Here is a 19,416-nt window from a genome sequence, read left to right as displayed (position 1 = left end):
CTGGGAGACACCACGTCCCCGTGTCCTGTGGGCCAGAACTTAGTCTCATGGCCCCATCCTAACTGGAGAGGAGGCTGGGAAATATTTCCCGTGGGATCCCAGGAAAAGGCACAATGTGGGGACCACAACTTTGCCCCCTCCACAGTCTGTTTCAAAAGCTGGAACAAAGGCTTGTGAAACTAGACAAGATGATACAATGCTTACAAACATCCTATTTAACAAATTCCTTGTTTGGAAATCATACTTCTTTATTCTGTTTTATTTTTCGATAAAACATCGAGCCAATTTTTTTCTTGTGTAACATACAGAATTGCTTCTGTATCCCTGACCAAATCCTGACTAATAAAACAATGTGACATCATGTGACAAGCAGAGACTTCGGTGTTTAAGATATAAGGTTTTACATGCCAGGTCTCCTACAAGCTGTCTCGTTACAGAGATAATAGTGCTACTTATCGCATAGAGTTGCTGAGAGAATTAAATGAGGTAAGGAAAGAAAGCACACCACAGAACCTATAAAATAAGGGAAAAGAAATATTCTGTTTCATGGGAAAATTGCCACTTCCAAGAGTTAAATCTTTTCCACAGCCTTAATAAACTGGCCTGAGTTAGACCTCTCTCATGTGGGATTGATACCTCTGAGAGCTTTGTCTTGCCCTACAGGTCTTTGCAGCTTTTGTTCTGGATCTTTTTCTTTGCTCTGTTACAACCTCTTGAGGAACAGACTTGGGACCCAAGGCCACATGAGCTCCCATGGACCAGCCCTCAGCAGGACTTTGTAAACTTTAGAAGACAATGGGACCCAATCCCAGTAGGATCCAGGGGCCCAGTGAGAACACTTTTACGTGTTTATTTAGTGTTAAATGAGATTTCCTGAACTTAAAATCTTGTAACTTTGGTTTATACAGCTGAGCTGTCTTAGTAACTTCTGAGATGGGTCTCTGTCCTGGACACACGCTACATAATTAAAAAAGGATCTGTTTGGTTACTCTGGGAAGGATTCCAATATGTTCTCACAAAGTATCACTTTTCCCAGGTTTATCCAAGGAAGCACGGGTGGCCCTCACATAATTGGGGAACCAACTGTTGACTGTGGAAAAAAGAGAGTCACAGGGAATTCCTAATACCTAACCTGAGCGCCAAGACACCTTACATCATCAGTAAATATTTCTTGCCCTTCTCCCACCCCCCAGACGCCAACAAATACATTTTTGTTCATTTGGTTGTCTTTGGATTGCATGTGCATAAAGCCAATATATTTCTTGACAAATATACAATGAAGTTGTTACATTTTAATTTAAATTGCTTCTATTTCACAATAACTACAGTGACCAAATAACTCATTTTCCAACCCAGGACACTTGAGATTTAAAGGAGGCGCCGCTAGTAAGAAATGCTAGTAGATAAGAAGCAAAAACTGGGACTATCCTTGCCAAAATGAGACTCACGAACACCCTAAATATAAATTCAATATTTATTAATTCTATATTAAGTATTGCAGATCTTTCTATATTCAGATTACTAAGTAGCACCCCATATTACACACCTTCATATGCCACCATATGCAAAACTATAACGACTGACCCTAGTTGCCTTTGAAAATCAACATGTCTCTTATTTGCTAGTGAATTTGAAGTTATTTTATCTATCTATTAATCACTGATATTTCCAGGCCTGTAAATTGACTATTCATATTCTTTGCCCATTTTTCTGTTGAGTTTTTCTTCCCTTGTTAAATTTCACAAGTTTCTATTTAGTCTAGATGAGAATCTTCTGAAAATTTAAGATTTTATATATATTTTTTCATTAGTATTCCTTCTTGCAAGTGTGTCTCCAACATCCTTGGTGAAATACAAATTTTAATTTTGACCTATTCATTTTCCTTTTATGGCTTGTGGCTTTGAAATCTTAATGAGAATCTTCCCCATCTTGAGGTCACAATAATGTGTTTCCTTAATTTTTACATGCTTCTTATCCTTACTGTTCACATTTAGGCCTTTATTACATTTGGAGTTAATTTTTGAAGGGTTGTGAGTTAGGGATCCAACTTTAATCCTCAAAACTAGTGACCCAAATTCCCCTGTATTAAACTTCAAGCCTTTCACCACTGATTTGGGTGGCCACCTCTAGCATATAGCCAGTTGGCAAATTTCTAGGTCTATTCCTTGCCTCTATTTGTCAACTTCTGTTCCAAATTACGGTGTTTAAAAAGAATTTGACTAGCATTTTTCTTTGAAAAAAATTGTGGGTGTAGGGCTTTGGTAAATAACTTTTAACACACTCGAACATTATCTTCTATTTCTAATTTTCTAATGGTACTGATTTTTTTAAATCATGAATTGGTATTGAACTGTATCTTATGCTGTTTTTATGCATCCACTTCTATTAAGGTGATTAAGTGGGTTATATTTTCCACTTTCGATTATGTGAGGAATCAAATAACTAAATTTCCTGATGATGAGTGTTACTTGCATTCCGGGTATAAATGCTTCTTGGTCATGATCTATTTTTTAATGAATTAGTAAGCTGGTATTTTATTTAGAATTATAAAATGTACAGCCATACGTCAAATTGCTCCGTATATTTTCTTTTCTTGTGATGTCTTCATTTAGGTTTGAAATCAGGCTTACAGAAACTCCACAAAAATGTGTTATTATAGGAGACAAGTTCCATTACACAGGGATTACCTTTTTTCTGAAAGTTCAAAAGAATGTATTAGATTGGTGCAAAAATAATGGCGGTTTTCGTAATTGATTTCAACCTTTTAAACCATAATTACTTTTGCACAAACCTAATAGAAAGCATAGGTGGAGGGCACGAAATATTTTAATGAAATGTTAAGATTTCAGTAATGGATAAATGGGAAAATATGAAAGGTCCTTTGACATATTTAAGAAACTCAATAAATGAAAAATAAAAAAAAAGATTTCTTTGGCAAATATCTTAAAGATATTCAGATTTTAAAAAATACCTTGCGGTACTAGTTTGTAGTTAGAAAAGTTACCCCCCACCGCACACGCTAACACACACCCACTGCAGTACTGAGTCAGGGCTGAGCTTAGCACATGCGTGATCCTGGGGACACTTTCCAGTCAAACAGAGTAACAAGAAGCCAGAGCCCCCCTGATGGTTGGCCCTTTTATGTGACCAGGTGACCCCAACATTTGCAATACTCACTAACACACAATATAGCACAAACAAAAATCCACTCAAATGCATTCACTATAATATTGCTTAAAATAATACAAATTTTCTGATTAATAAGTGGTTAGTTATTATAGATGAAAAATAAAATATATTTTCTATGTGGAAATAGAAGCATTTCCACGTGTTTCTTTTTAATTAAAAAAGGCAAAGTACAAAATGATGTTCATCCTATGATTGCAAATATATAAAAAAAGACTTCATAGAGGCAGAGACCAAGATCAAACCAAAAAAAGACCAAGGGAAATGGAATTAACTGTTACATGTGTGTAGAAGAGAACATTCCATTCTTTAATATTGCTGCATCATCTTTCCAATATATTAACTAAGTAGATGTAAGGATAAAGGAAACGGAGTTTACCATAGGCTGAGCAAGGGATTTAAAAATTAATCAGTGATGGCTGACCTAAAGTGAGGTCATCAAGCTTTAAAATATAATACAGAGGGTTTCCTGTTTGAAAAGAGGAGTCCTCTGAAATTCACCCAAGCCCACCTTTGGGGGCTTAGAAGAATGCAGCCAGTACATGCATATTTGTCAAAGCAACGGGGTTCTCAGTATGAAAATAGAGAAATGCCCAATCATATGTTTCTACTGAATACCTAATGCACCTATAAAATGGTCCAACCACTGTAAAGTACACAGGGTTTTAAGTATGCATAATGCAGAAAAGAGTCGTTATGCTCTCACCCATATCTGAAGGTTACTTGCCAGGTTTGGAAGGGGTGATTGGCATTTTCCACCCTAAAGAAGGTAACAGAAAGCCCTCTGGACCTCACACTCTTTCCTTCCTTCTACTCCTACCCTTCCATCCTCTTCTTTCACCACCACTCCCCCCTCCCATGAAATCTAAGCCATGTGACTTTTTTCAACATCTGCTTCCTTTCTTTTCTTTCATAGAAAGCGTGCATAAATAATGAGACCACACTGCTGCTGGTAATTGTAAAAAGCATTAGTAAACTTCCAGGTGCTGTTTACTATATAAGCATTGTAATTTTCTATCCTAAAATCAGCAACTCCCCCGCGTCATTGTCTGCCCTGGGGTGTGAGCACTGTGAGGCTGTGCGGCTGTCAGACGTGGCTGCAGCCCCATTTACTGGGACTGAAAGAGATGAATCCACACCTGCAGCGTTTGAGGCAATAATTCCTAATATTAACCAGACCTCATGAGGAGCAGGCCCTTTTGCCAGCCTCATGATTCAACACTTTGCAATCCATGTGAAATCATTGAAATATGTGGTGATTGACTGACACCCACCCGAGTTCATTCTTCCCCTTTCTGCCACCACTCCACCCCATTTCCCAAGGATTCTGGAGAGAAACCTGTGAGGAACAGAAAGGCAATCTACCTGGGAAGTGAAGGAGCCTGCTTTTTTGCAATTGCCAATGAATGCAGAGGAAGAGCAAAGTCAAGAACCCTAGAAAGCCTGAGCTGAAAGTGGAATGAAGAGTCCTAAAGTTTTCATGGAGAAAATCATGGCACAAAGAGGAAGCAACTTGCCCAAAGCCACACAAACAATGCCTAATGCTTTTGTTACACAAAACAGATTATACCTTCCATCTGTTTCCTAGAAGGCACCTGTGGTTTTCCTCAAAAAAATTCAAGATGAAAGGAAACAAAGCTTGCGTTTACATTTTTCGCAGGTAATATAGTGGCCCCCTGAGTGCACCTGCTGTTCCTTCCTTGGGGCTTACAATGCCTGCACTGCTCCCCTACATGGATCCCACACAGCCTGGCAGGATCACCCCCAGGCTGACCTGGTTGCTCCTTGCCTCTACTCTGCAGCACTGTGTGTATTCACAGCTATAGCCAATATTTTACCGTGCTGCGTCACCTATTTGCGGGCCTCTATTTCAGTGGGATTCACGGTGCGCCTAATGAAACCAGCGTCCCTTCTTTGTGCTTGTATATTCTTGGCCTAGTACGATACCTGAATTAATGAATAAAATCTATTGAGAGTTTTTCGAATATGCAACGCTTTTAATACACGTTAGAGCTAGGAAGTCTTTAGAGACCCTGTAATCCAATCTCATATATAATTTTCGCATCTGAGGCACAAAAACAATAAGTGGCTATGCTGAACTATGTTTTCAAATGGCCTCATTATGATCTCCTTCCCTAGTCCTCTCTACATCCCAGAGAAGAATCCTAGAACTACATCTCCCAGAATCCCATTCCCCAGAGGTTTCCAGGTGAGTGTCTAATAGTGAAAGGGGAGGGGAAGTCAGTATTCTCCAGCAGCAGTCACAGGTAGAAGTACAGTTGGACTCATAGGTAAACAGAATGTGGGTAGAAAGTGGGAGTGACTTTCTCAGCAGCCTGCAGGTAAGCTCCCGCATATGCCCTGTGTTAGTGTTGCAAGGTGAGAACATTGGCAATGATTTCAGTCATTTGTTCCCCAATCCCTTACAAACGTTTTGTTAGGTGTTAAAAATCTTTCTATGCGAAAAGAGTTATCTTTTCAATAAATGGTGCTGGGTCAGTTGGCCATCCATAGCAGGGGAAATGAATTTTGACTCTTTACCTCACACCATACATAAAAGTCAATTCCAGATGATTGTAGATCTAAATGTGAAAAGTAAAACAACAGAGATTTCAAAGAAAACATACAAGAACTTCTTTATAACCTTGGTGTAAGCAAACCTTTAAAAGACACACAAAAAACTGCTGACCATAAAAGACAAAATGGATAAGTAGGACTCCATTAAAATTAAGATCCTCTGAACATCCAAAGACATTACGAGAAGCGGAAGAAAAGCTACAGGATAGGCAATGATATTTGTAAATATACAAATTTACAAAAGGGCTGCCCAGAACATATAAAGAGCTTTTGCAAATCAATAAAGAAAAAGCAGGTATACCAAAATAGGAAAAAGTTTTTAGTAAGTACATGAAAATAGAATATCTAAATAACAAAAAATATGGTAAAAGGTGCTCAACTTCCTTGATCATCAGATAAAGGCAAATTAAAGCCACTATAAAATGAGATAGAGTCTATAATTTAAAAGACAGACAGACAAAACCAAGTGCTGTGTTTGGAGCAACTAGAATTCACATACTTATAGGAGAGGAAATTGGTACAACCACACTTGCATATGGTTGGTAAACATTGGAAAACTGACGTTATCTACTAAAACCGAACATGCACATGTCCTATATCTTAGCACTTCCACCCCTACATATACGTGTGTGTATACATGTATATATGTATGTATATATATAAATGTGCACATATAGTCACAAAAAAATACGCAAGCATATTCATAGCAGCAATATTTGAATAGGCTCATATTAGAAAGAAGCCCAATCAATCAATAGCAGAATAGATAAACTGGTGTATCCATAAATGGAATACTAGGAAGAAAACAGGAATGAAATAACTACAATTTTCTTCAACAAAAGGATGAATTTCAATGGAAATAACTCAGATGTAAAGGAATACATACTAGATATTGCCATTTGTATAATGTTGAGGAATCAGAAAAGGAAATCTATGGTTTTAGAAGTTAGGACAGATTACTCTTGAGGAGGTAATGACTTGTTTACTGTGCTTATGCCACTTGGACAGCAGAAACCTTTATTTTTGATCCCAGATTTCCCCCTAGAACTTTAGATTTCAATGTCCGGCTCTTCGCTGTATATTTCCATCTGACTAGGCAGACCCCACATGTTAGTTAGAACCACCCACCATCTGAGGACCAGCAGCTTTCAGAACACATTTCTATCCTCCTTGCCTAGCACACAGTAGGTGGTCAACGAATGCTTGTTGAACAAATGAATGAAGGAGTAGCAAAGCGAGCTCAGAACACTTCGGATAATACGTTTTCCTGGCGCACACCATCCATCATTGTGACTCCCTCCAGCCACGTGTCCGCTACCCAGTTTCGAAGAAGGGGATTGAATCAGCCAGAAAGCATAAGACTGCCATTGAGCACATGTGTACTTTTCCAAGTTTTCATTAGTCGGATATCTTTTTTTTCTTTCTTTTAATGTAGTCTCTCTGGCTTCCCAAAAAAGCTGGATTTCAGACAACATTCCTGAAGAGACCAGGGCTGCTCATAAAGACCATGTGAGCAGAGCGCCAGTGGCTGGGGGGGTCCAGGCCCAGTGGCTCTTACAAGCTGCTCCCTCATGTAACATCTCCACTGAACAGTTGCTGCGAACCATTAGGCGGCTGGTCTGGATGAAAACGAAGGATTTGCTGTATGATGTATTTTTTTACAGAGATTATTTAAGGCATGATTTCTGTTTACGGTCCCAAGATAAATTATAATCACCTTTGTTTACCTCCTATTCCTTTCTTAATTAACTGACAACCTATTAGCATACATTTTTTTATCCCAGGAGTATTAATTATACATAATTTATATCATAAGCATTTATTTCGTATCAGTGGGATGAATAAAACATTTACCTGCTTATAGCTACTTGAGGTTAACATTTTTATACAAAAAACTCACCTGAGACTCCCAATCAAATTATCAGATTTTTAATTTTCCTTTACATAATGATACTGTACTAGTCATGGCAGCATTTTCTTCCACTTTAGGCTAAACAATCGTTTAGCAGAGTACCATGCTGGCAGCATTAATTAGCCAATGTAACATGCTTTGCTGCAAATAATAGAAATGTCGAATTTGCTAATATGAGAGCTGGTTCCATATTGAGATGGTAACACCAATACGAGCCTCAGCAACATTAAGAAGACCTCTGAGCCTTTAGTTCCATAGGTCCTCAGAACCAGAAGGCACCCTAGAGGTCAAAGGGCACATCCTCTAATCATCTGAAAGGTGGGAACTCTTAGGTCCCCAAAGGCAAATGTTTAGCACGACCCATCCCCTCAGCAAGCAGGTGCCAGAGCTTGGGGCATAGTATAAATCTATAAACCCAATGCCAGGCCCTCACCACCCAAACGGGATGGTCTTCTCTCTGAAAACATGGCAAAATTTGAATGTTTGAATCAGGTGTGTTCCCATGCCCAAATGTTTCGCAATGAGATGTACATGGACCAGACTTTGGTGGAGAATATCACAGCTTTCCCTGTGGAGTGGCTTGGGTGATAGCCAAAGGGAATCGTGTGATCCACTCAGAAGACGAGCAGATTGGCTGAAGTGCCCTGAGAAGCTCTGGTTCCAGCCTCCAGGCTTACAGTGCAGGCCACACTTTCCCTAATTCCCATTTCCCTTTCTGCTGGTTGTCTTCTTCCGGTAATGAGTGGAAGTTCAAGACCATGGATCCTGGTCCCTTTCAGCTCTCTGAATGTTTACTCACCAACTACAATTGCACAGAAACCAGAGTCTAAGTTAATTAGAATACAAATGTATCATTTCGCCTAAGAAATCTTCTGTCACTTAGAGGGAAATACATAGGATTTCTGTGATTTGGGGAGAGAAGGAGGGAAAAAAGTGCCTAAGATTGAGCAAGCTCGCTTAAGCTCTGTAGTGCAAATGATGGAAAGGAAGGGAGAGCAGGTGGAGGTGACTGAGCTCCCACGGGGACATGCCCTCTGCTAGGTTCTCTTACGCTCTTCCGCTTCTAATTCGTACTTTCGTCCTGGGAAATAAGTGTCATTATCCCCATGTTGGAGATGAGAAATCTGAGTTTTAAAAGGTTAAATGATTTGTCTTGAGTCACAGTTGTAGCAAGAAATAGTGATGGGGTTTGAACCATGTCTAGATATTTTTACCATGCAGGCTGTTTCCAGACACGACACTAACAAGAAAAACAATAACAGGAATTGAGGTAGAAATGCTGAAAACACTTTTCTCCATGTAAGTCACACCCCCATTTGGAAGTACAAATCCTGTGTCTTTAATTTATTCTACCAACTTGCCTGGGAAGAACAAAGCAGATTTCTCTTGAATAAGTCTTTTCTGAATCACTAACAAGTCAAGGTGACGAGAAAACACTTGATGCCAGTGTTGGAGAAGAGTGAGAGGACTGTTTACTGTTCTTTCCTCATCACGTGGAAATGGTAAGAAAGGCAGGAAGAAAACAAACTAAGCAAACATTGGATGTCCCAGAGTTTCCTGGTAGACAGAGTGGCCCAGGCCAGTGGCTTCTCCAGTGGGGCCCTCTGGGGTCGCAGTCGGGTGCCCGGCCCAGGCAGGCACCACCCTCTCTGCTCAAGCTCATCCCATCTCTTCCTCCCTGATTAGCACGAAGCACCCAGTGCCTTCAGTAAGGTCATCCTTTTGTACCCAACCGTGAAATGTTAGCGTTCCTCAGGGTTCTGCTTGGCGCCCATCTCTTTTCACTCTGTGTTGTCTTCACAGGAAGTCTCACCCTTGCCCGTGACTTCAGATACCACTGAGTATTTCATGACGCCTCAGTTTTCCTCTCCAGCCAGAACACTTCTGGGAAACGGTCTGAGATGTGCACGCAGTGACTCCTTTAGGAAGTCTCCAAACCGCCTGAAGCTAGTGTGTATTAGACCACACTCATGATGTCCTCTCCTGCTCATCTTCACCAAAAAAAAAAGAAAGAAAGAAAGAAAGAAAGAAAGAAAGAAAGAAAGAAAGAAAGAAAGAAAGAAAGAAAGAAAGAAAGAAAGAAAGAAAGAAAGAAAGAAAAACAAACCCCAAACTGGTCTTTTCCCAGGGTTCCTCAGCTCACTGACTGACAATACTCTATTTATCTGTTCGAACCACAAGGCTGTCTCCACCCCCATATCCAATCTATTGCCTCTCCATGTTGCCTCCTAAATAAGTCTTGAATTCTTCCATGTTTTCCACGTCCACTGTCATCACAGCTATTAATATCACTCACATGGACGTCTGCAGTCGCCTTCTAATTGTTATCTTCAGTTTCAGTGTTGCCCCTGCCATCTGTTTTCTGAACTATCGCCAGAGTGATCTTTTCAAGATTCCAATCTGATTATGTCAATCTCCATTAAAAATAATGGGAAAGACCTTTTAAATTTGGAACAAAAGTAGAAACCATAAAAGAGATTGATCAAGTAGACTATATAAAATAAAATATTTTTGATGACAAAACCACTCTAAACAAAGTTAAAGATAAAAAGATACATTTGGAAATTCAGAAAAAAGGACTAACTTCTTACACTATAAATACATCTTAAAGTAAACTTTAAAGATGACAAAAAACCCAATAGAAAAATGAACAAAGAACAAGATATACAGATGTACAGATACAAATACACAAACACACACATACACAAATGCCTCTTAAACATTTTTTAAAACATTCGCTCTCATTTATAATAAGAGAAAGGCAAATTAGTAAGATATCATTTTTTTGCTCATCAGATTAGCAAAGTTCAAAAAGTTTGATAATTCATTCTGCTAGTAATGCTATAGAGAAAAAGACATTTATTGCAATACCAGTAGAAACTGGTAATTTAATATTTATCTAGTTTAAATACACATATTCCTTGAGCTAGCAATCTACTTTTGGGAATTATCCTTCAAATGTAATTGCATATGTTTCAAGTCACATGTATGTATACATATACACATATGTACAGATTTATACATACCACACACTTGTATATACGTATAAACATGTAATAGCTCTGGAAGGATATGCAAAATATTTCATCTAGGAGGGGGCCAGGGTGGCTAAGAGCCTTGTTGAGAGATATACTTGTCACTGAATTCATTTGCACCATCCTAATGTTTGCTGAGGATATACTCTGGGCCACACACGTGTGTGTGTGTGTGTGTGTGTGTGTGTGTGTGTGTGTGTGTGTGTGTAGAGAGAGAGAGAGAGAGGAGTATAAGCATCCCTTTTGAGGTTGGAGTGTGAAGGGGAAGTGAGTACACACGTCCCTCACATTTTCTGTGGGCAGAGTGTTTCTTCCTGCCCCCATTATATAATATAAACAGTCCTACCTCACCCTGCTGACCAGGGCCAACTAGCTCTGCCTTCTGACATTCTGACCTGAAATCTGTTTGTTTATTTACAAGAAAGATAAAAAGATACACCTGTGCCTACAAAAGGAACAGTGATATCTCTGGGTTGATGGGATTACAAATAGTTTTTCTTTTTTTCCTTTTCTTTTTTTACTTGTATTCAATTCCAAAGTGTTTTACAACAAGCATAAGTACTTGAATAAATACTTGAATAATTATAATAATAGTGATAATGCTGTTTATTGTGAGTTCACTGTCCCATGTCACGGGCTGCCATGGCCTCTGAACTCAGAAAGACGAAGACATCAAACTACGTCTCCTGAGAAAACTACGTTTGCTCAGACAGACAGCAATTCATTCAGCTCCGCAGAGAAACATGGCCCAGGCTGCTTAGCCACGCAACTGGCCCACAGAGTGGGAAGGGAGTGTGCTGTAAAACTGCCATCATCAAAAACTTGATATCCCTCTCCCTTGTTAACGGTATACTGATCTCGTTCTTGCCAAAAATATTTCAAAGGAAGCATGTGGTTTAGCTTTGAAGCTAAACTTCTGTCTGCTCTGAATCTTTCCTGGCATTGTCTTGCTTTGCCAGCTGTTGAGCACTAACCTTTCCGGAAAAGAATCTGTGTCCCCGACCTCTCAAGGTGGCCCTTTCAACAGCACTTCCTTTGGCGCCATCAGGGTGTGTGGACTGTTCATCCCCATGTTCTCCCCGCTTTAACCTTCCCTCAGAGCTCCTGACAGGACATCAGGGGACCTTAACCTCTGCTTGGGGATGAACCACCTGTCCTGTCTCATTGATGCTCCTAGGAGAAGTGCCCTCTCACACCTCTTGCAGCCAGCGTGTCTCCCCAATGCCACGTGCCTCCCCTTCCCCCACTTTTCTCCCCTTCCCCCACTTCCCTCTCTTTCCCCCACTTCCCTCCCACTTCTCCCCACTTGCCTCCCCTTCCTCCCACTTCTCCATACTTGCCTCCCTCTGTGCCACTTGTGCTTCCTGGAATCAGTGCAGAAAACATAACCTTTCAAGAAAAATACTTCTAGAAAGTGGACCCTGGACTCTCACCTTCCTTTTTAAAGGCTGTCAAACTTAAGTAGGTTAGAATCTACGCAGTTTTTAGTGCAGATAAGTTTACCCATTTGTTTCAAGCTAACATTTACCAGCAGCTACCATTTTTATTGTTATTTCAGGTTGATGTATTGTTTTTTATGTTTATATATTTAGATGTGATGATGGGTAAGTTCTGATCTCTGACTCAAGGAAGTTATGCTCCAACGTAATAATTAAGTAGAAGGTATCTTAGTGTCATGTTTTCCATTACAGTTAACACAGATATATCCACAAGAATATAAAAATTTAAGGATGGCAAAATATAACAACCTCTTATGTAAGACCATCGAGGGCATAAAAAATAGCAGAAGCTTTCAATTTAAAAAATAAGTATGAAATTTTAAAGAGATATACTTGAGAGGCAATATCTCACCTTTAGATTGGAGGAACAGAGTCAGTATTTTTTTAAAAAATGACTCACTAGCTCACTGGCTAATCCTTTCCCCAAATCCTGCTCATCATCAGGACAGGTGACTCCTTCTCCAGTTCCCCATTTTACTGGACAATCCTTATCACCATGTTCAAGTTCACCTTCTGTTCACATGAGTTCTCCATGTGTCAGTCTGTCATCCCCTTAGTTCCCTGCAGCACCTTGCACGGGGCCACCATAAAGGGCTCAATACACCTACACGTGTGTGCAGAGACAGGATTCACCAGTCTTATTTCTGTACCACGGAGACAATCAAGTTCTGCTTGGGTTTCACTTTGTTGCATCGCTTTGTAAACTGTCCAAGTTCAAAGGCCACACGTTGCATGGTTACATGCATGTTCAATGCAGATGGGACATGTGCCTATGAAAAGTGTCCTACATAGGACTGGAGGGAGCCTTAGCCCGTGAGCTGGTGGAGTGTGTAGGAACCGTGTCACCCAGAGTGTATTCTCAGCAAACATTCGTTCCATAAGAACAGCTCCCTCCACCCACGCTGTCTTGCCAATGCCAATCCAGAGGTCAGCATCCTGAGTTCTGGGGAGCCCCACTCCTAGGAGCCCCACTCTGCAGGCTGGCATCATAGAGGGACAGAAGCCCTCCTGGAAAGGACAGGGCTTACTTCTTTGGCTGTGTTTAGCAATAAGAGAGCTGCCTCTCTTTCCACTAACTCCTGTTCTTCAGGCAAATCTAAAGCCATCCTACTCTCCTCGGGCTACATTCTAGACAGTCCCTCAGCCAAGATGAAAAAGTATTCTCCAGACTCATTACTAAATGAGAAATGAAGGAGCGGAAGGTAGAAACAAAATGATCAGTTTGGACAGATGGCTGGTGAATTTGCAGACTAGCCTCACAGCCCCCTGGACCTGAATTTAAAGCAAAAGCAAGTTTACTTATGTCATTTCAGCCTCTTTTAAGGCCATTAGCACCATATTATAGTTAGCACCAGCCCTCCAAAATGCACTTTGAGGGCCAGCGTGGAGTTATGAGTGGGAATGGAGGTGCATTAATGAACTCGCATCTAGAACTTGGCTTCAGAGCCAGCCCGAAGAGGTGATTTATAATTGGCTTTAATCTAACTTCACAAGCATTTCTCCACACTCCAGGATATAGTCATCAAGAGAACCAAAATACAGAAGCTATTGCCATCTCCATGAAAGAAGTTAAAAATAATTCTCACAGGATACTTTAATAGCATTTCTACACGATTTACTATTTTTCCTGCAATAAAGAAATGTATAAATGTCTCATTCTAACTAGAAGAAAAATGTTTGAGGCAAAATTTGGCCATTGGCAATTTCAAATAACATAGTGGTATTAACGATGGAAAGAGATTGGACTTGGACTCACAGAACTTTACTGCTGATGAACATTTTAGAATAGAGTATGTACTACATTGCCATATATGAACGTGGAGAAGAAAAATGCAACGTTTTCTGAAAGTACATGGATAAGAACCTAAATACAGGAAGACGAATTGAGAATCAAGCTGCCTGTATTCAAATCTCAGACTCACCGATTACTAAGAGTGCAAACTCTGGCCAGTCATTTCACATCACTGGGTCTCATTTTCTCATTTGCGAAAATGGAATAATAATACCTAACAGGGTTACTCTGACAAGTGAGTGGATTCATGAATTTAACAAACTTACAAAGGTGCTTGGCACATTGTCAGTTCTTTGTGGCAGCTCTTATCATTAATTATAATGACTCACTGCCTTCAAGGTGACTGTTTAGGAAGCCCTCCATTGGCACGCCTGAATTCTCACCTCAGTTCGTACTAAATTGTCGGGTAAGTGTTGGTCATTGACTCCCTTACTTGGGACATCAGGAGCTCCCTCTGAAAAAATGACAAAACTGGATTCAATATTCTCCAATGTCCTTTAGAATTGGCATGTTCTATGCTTTCTTTTGGAAGTAAAGGACTAATTTTCAGAAATAACCCCAAATTTTGAGGCACTCAGGTCTTTAATTTTATAAGTAATGAGAATTCATTTATCATTCTCTCTTTCATCGACATAATACAAAAGCAACTGAGGCACTGAGCCAGGTGAAGGAGGAAACAAAGTCAGCAACTCACTATTTCATGTCCGTCAGTGAAAGCTAGATGAACTGTTCATCTTTTTTTTCAGATTTTAAAGGATGGCTGCAGAGAGAGTCAGTGTTAGAGTGCAATAGTGGCACAAGAGGGAATGTGGCAAATTCAATGGAGAAAGAGAGGGTAAGATGGAGAGAAACCAAGTCAAGGTCAGAGCCAGCGGTAATGTCACCAGACAGGCACACTCCCTTGCTGTAGCAGTTACATACCACTGCATAACAAATTATCCCCAAACTTAGTGGTTTAAGAAACAAACATGCACTTCTTTCACAGTTTCTAAGGGCCAGAAAGCTGGGACTGGCTTAGCTCAGTTGCTCTGGCTGATGTTACAGTTACTCTGTTGGCCAGATGATCATCACTGAAAACCTTGAAGGGGGTGGGGGGTGCACTTCCAAGAGGGCTCACCCAAATAGCTATTGGTTGGAGTCCTCAGTTCCTTGTTGGCTGTTGGCTGGATGTCTGGGTTCATTTTCACGTGGGTCTGTCCACAGGACAGCTACCTGAGTGTCTTCGAGACAAGGCAGATGGCTTCCCCAGAGCAAAAAGAGATTCAAGGATGGTTGATAAGGTTGGTTCTCCGAGAGAGAGCTCTAGATGAAAGCTGGGGTCTTTTATGACCTAATCTCAGGAGTCATATACCATCAGTTCTACCATATTCCATTTGGTGTCATGGAACAACCCTGGTACAAAGTGAGAAGGGACTACACAGGAGTGTGAACACCTGCAAGTGGGGGTCATTAGGAGCTATGCTGGAGGCTGACCATCACGTTTGCCTGTTCACACCCAAAATAAATGGAAGGGGAAACAAAACCTTCCACTCTAACCACTTCTGTGAACCTCTCATAGAGACAATTATTCTTAAATTGGCTATTTGAGCCACAGGTGGATAGAGGTACCATTTACTAAGATGGAGTCACTGGGTAGAAACAACTTTGATTGTTTTTGGAAAGAAATCATGAATTTTATTTTGCAGATACTTAGAGATGTCTACTAGACGTTCATGCTGGATATGATTATAGTGTCTTAAGACACATATTTTTCCTTCAACATGGCTGTTAAGCACAATCGTGTGACTACACACACACACACACACACACACACGCACACAGCTAAAAACAGTTCAGTGCTCCATCCAGAGAAGGAAAATCTGGCTGTGCTGGACTTAGTAAGAGATGGTATGTTGGTCTCAAGCAAAGCATCTTCCATAGAGAATTTCAAGAGCCATTTTGATTATACTTAAGAAGTAGAGTGCAAGTCTACTAATTAATATCATCTTCCTTGATAACTCAAAATTAGAGCCCAGCTCTGACTTGTCCTCTGTGTTCTAGACTTGTGAATATAATTGCCTACTTGACATACACCACACACTTGTCTAATAGGTCTTAAAACTTAACATTTTCAAAATTGAGCTTCTAATTTTTACCTCATACCACCACTACATCTGTTCCTTCCTGAGTCTTCCACGTTGCAGTAAATGGTACCACCATTGGTCCAGTTCCTCAAACTAACACCATAGGAGTCACTGTTAATTCTTTACTAGTCCCCTCACCCCCGGTATAATCATCATCTGATTCTATAAGTTCTACGTCCCAATATATATGTATATTCACTGAAATCCCCTAGACAAGCTATGATGCTCTCTCACACCTGAATTGCTATTGTTGCTACTAAGTGGTTTCACTGATCCCACTTTCAAAATTTTCCTGTATTTGTTCTCCACACAGCCATCCTTTAAAATGTCTAAGGAGAAGCTCAGCTCACATCCTTCCTTAAGGCCCTCTGCTGGTTTCCAATTATACTTAGAATAAATGCCAAACTCCTCACTGTGACTGCGGAGCACTGCCCAGGCTCTGTCTTTATCTCACACATCCCTCCGTGCTCTCCGTACACTGGCCTTCTTCCTGTCTCTGCAACGCACCATGCTCGTCCCCACATCAAGGCTTTTCCATGTGCTCCATCTGGAATATCCTCTCCCAGGTACTCGACTGACTTTATTCTTTTGATTATTCAGGTCTCATATAAAATTGCACCTGCTGGAGCCCTTCTATGAGAAATTACGAATGTTGGTCCTGGTTCCTAGTACTCGCCCATCACAATTGATCTGTATTATTTTCTTTATGTCACTTGACAGTACTAGAAACTGTGTTTCTTTAATATTATCTTGTCCCAATGGAATATAAACTCTAGCAAAGTATAAGTATTTCTTATTTATAATTGGTTTCCCAGGATCCAGTACAATATATACTAATATTATACTTAAGGAATGCAGTGCAATTCTATTTTATTATATCTAGCATATAGTTGGCACCCAATAAATATTTATTGGATCAATAGATAAATCATTATGAACTATCCAGCTGTCAGGGTTGGGAAAATCTTTTCCTAAATTATTTCAGTGCTGGTACTGGTTTTCTCTAGGTACAACACTTAGGTAACTTTTCGGCATTAACATCTTGGATGAGAGTAATATGGAAACAGAGAGTGCAGCAGGGCAAATATACACACTAGTGAATGGGCATGAAATATCCTTGCTTCAAAGCTAGTGGCTGAAATGGAACTGGGACTATGAAATGGCACAGACCATGGGATAAGGATTACATTTATTCAACAGAAAATAAAAGTCCTGAGGTAGGGTACCACCAAGTGACAGAGAGCCATTTAAAATATCATTGAGATGTGAACTTCTTGAGTATTAGTTTGGTTTGCTTTTCATTTTGATAAGTTCCCTGGCTCCTTTTGACAAGTACCAAGAACAGTGCCTGATACATAGGAGTGTAGTGAATGTTTTTGGATTCATGCAAAGTGATGAAGCAGAACACTAAAGCCAGAGTTGGTTGGAAGTCTTCATCTGGGTTGGCACACCAAGAAAAAAAGTATGCTCAATGTCCAAGTCAGACCATCTAGTATTTTAGAATCTAGGCTAAAAAAACCACCAAATTGAAGAAACGAGTCAGTGTAATATCAAAATATGACAGTGACATTACAAGAAAAGAAAACTAAAGGCAAATAAATATCCCTCATAAACACTAATTCAAAGATTCTAAACAAAATATTGGCAAATTAAATCCAGTAATATAGAGATATAAAGGAGAATTCATCATGACCAAGTGGGGTCTATTCCTGCCATTAAAAGTTGGTATAATATTAAAAAATTAAACAGTATCTTGGGATCAATACAAGGATGTTTACTTTCACAACTTCTCTCAACATTATACTAGTGGTTCTAGCCAGTGCAATAAGGCAAGAAAAAGAAACAAAAACCATAATGATTGGAAAGGAAGAAATGAAAATTCTCATTTTCTTTAGATGGTACAATTATGTATACATAAAATCCTAAGGAATGCAAAAATAATGGTTATGTTAACATTAGGGGAAGCTAGATGATGGCTATACGGGAATGTATTATCTTTGCAAATCTTCTGTAAAGTATAATTATTCAAAACTAAAAGTTGTTCTAAAAACATATAGAAGTGATCCTACATGACATATAGCATCTATATCTCAAAGAGACACCAAACCTACATACACTGTTTTATGAGGTAAACTCTACCAATCATTCAAGAAACAGATCATTCTTATATTATGCAAAATATCCCATAACATAGAAAATGGTGGACTAATTCTCAACTCATTCTATGAAGTCAGCATAATTTTGAAACCAAGACAAAAAGGGTTAGCAAGATAAGGGAAGGAAAGACGTAAGAAAGGAAGGAAGAAAGGGTGGGAGGGAAGGGCAACAATGAAAACAAGAAAGTAATTCATTGTTACTTACGTACTTGTATGCAAAATCTTAAAAATATATTAGTAAATCAATTTCATCTGTATACTTAAAGAAAAAACATCATAGAAAACAAGCAGGGTTTAAACCAGGAGTGCAAAGAAGTTTCAGTATTTGGTAGTCTGAGTAAATAGAAAAAGAGACATGATTATCACCATAGTTACTGGAAACACACTTGGTAAGTTTCAGCATCTCTTCCTGGTAAGCAGCTTTCGCTGGAAACAGAAGGGAATTTTGTAAACCTGCTGAAAGGGACCTCCCAGTTAACCACAAGCAACACTGTCTGAAGGATGAATCATTAGTTATTCCTACCAAAGACAGAAACAAGAAAACAATGCTCATTATCACAGAAATCAGAAGCTGGCAACCATATATGAGATAAGAAAAAAAAAAAAGTATGGAAAAAGAGAGAATGGGGTTTCTTGGTGTGGCTCACGTAGCAGCAGTTTCAGCTCTTTGGAGTGCAAACTACCAGGCTCCGTCCCAGACCCTCCTGCACCAGAAACTCTTAGCATCAGAAACGGAGGTCTGTGTTTTAACAAGCCCTCGGGGATTCAGACTTGTGCTGAAGTTCGAGAACCTCGCTATAAACCATGCTGTTGGTACCCCACCCAGGTCTCCCATCCAGCCAGGGCACTTTACACCCCAACCTCTGCAGGAGTTGGCTTCCAACAGTTTGCAGCCTTCCCTGGTCTCCAATGACATATGTGGCTGGACACTGAGGGACTCTGTGTCAGTAAGAAACCTTAATTTCTTCCATTTTAGCTCACCAGCACCAAGGTATCTTACTCAAATGTCATTGGGAAGGGTAAAATATCTTCTCTGACACTGTTAAATACTCAGAGCGTATTCTTATTCCAGAAGAAGGGAGATGGCCAATACGCTTTTCCTTCAGGAAAACTTAGACAACAAAACTAGGTCTTCT

This window comes from Rhinolophus ferrumequinum, chromosome 13 (genome assembly GCF_004115265.2).
Source record: "Rhinolophus ferrumequinum isolate MPI-CBG mRhiFer1 chromosome 13, mRhiFer1_v1.p, whole genome shotgun sequence".
Taxonomy (NCBI): domain Eukaryota; kingdom Metazoa; phylum Chordata; class Mammalia; order Chiroptera; family Rhinolophidae; genus Rhinolophus; species Rhinolophus ferrumequinum.
This window is presented reverse-complemented; position numbering follows the sequence as displayed.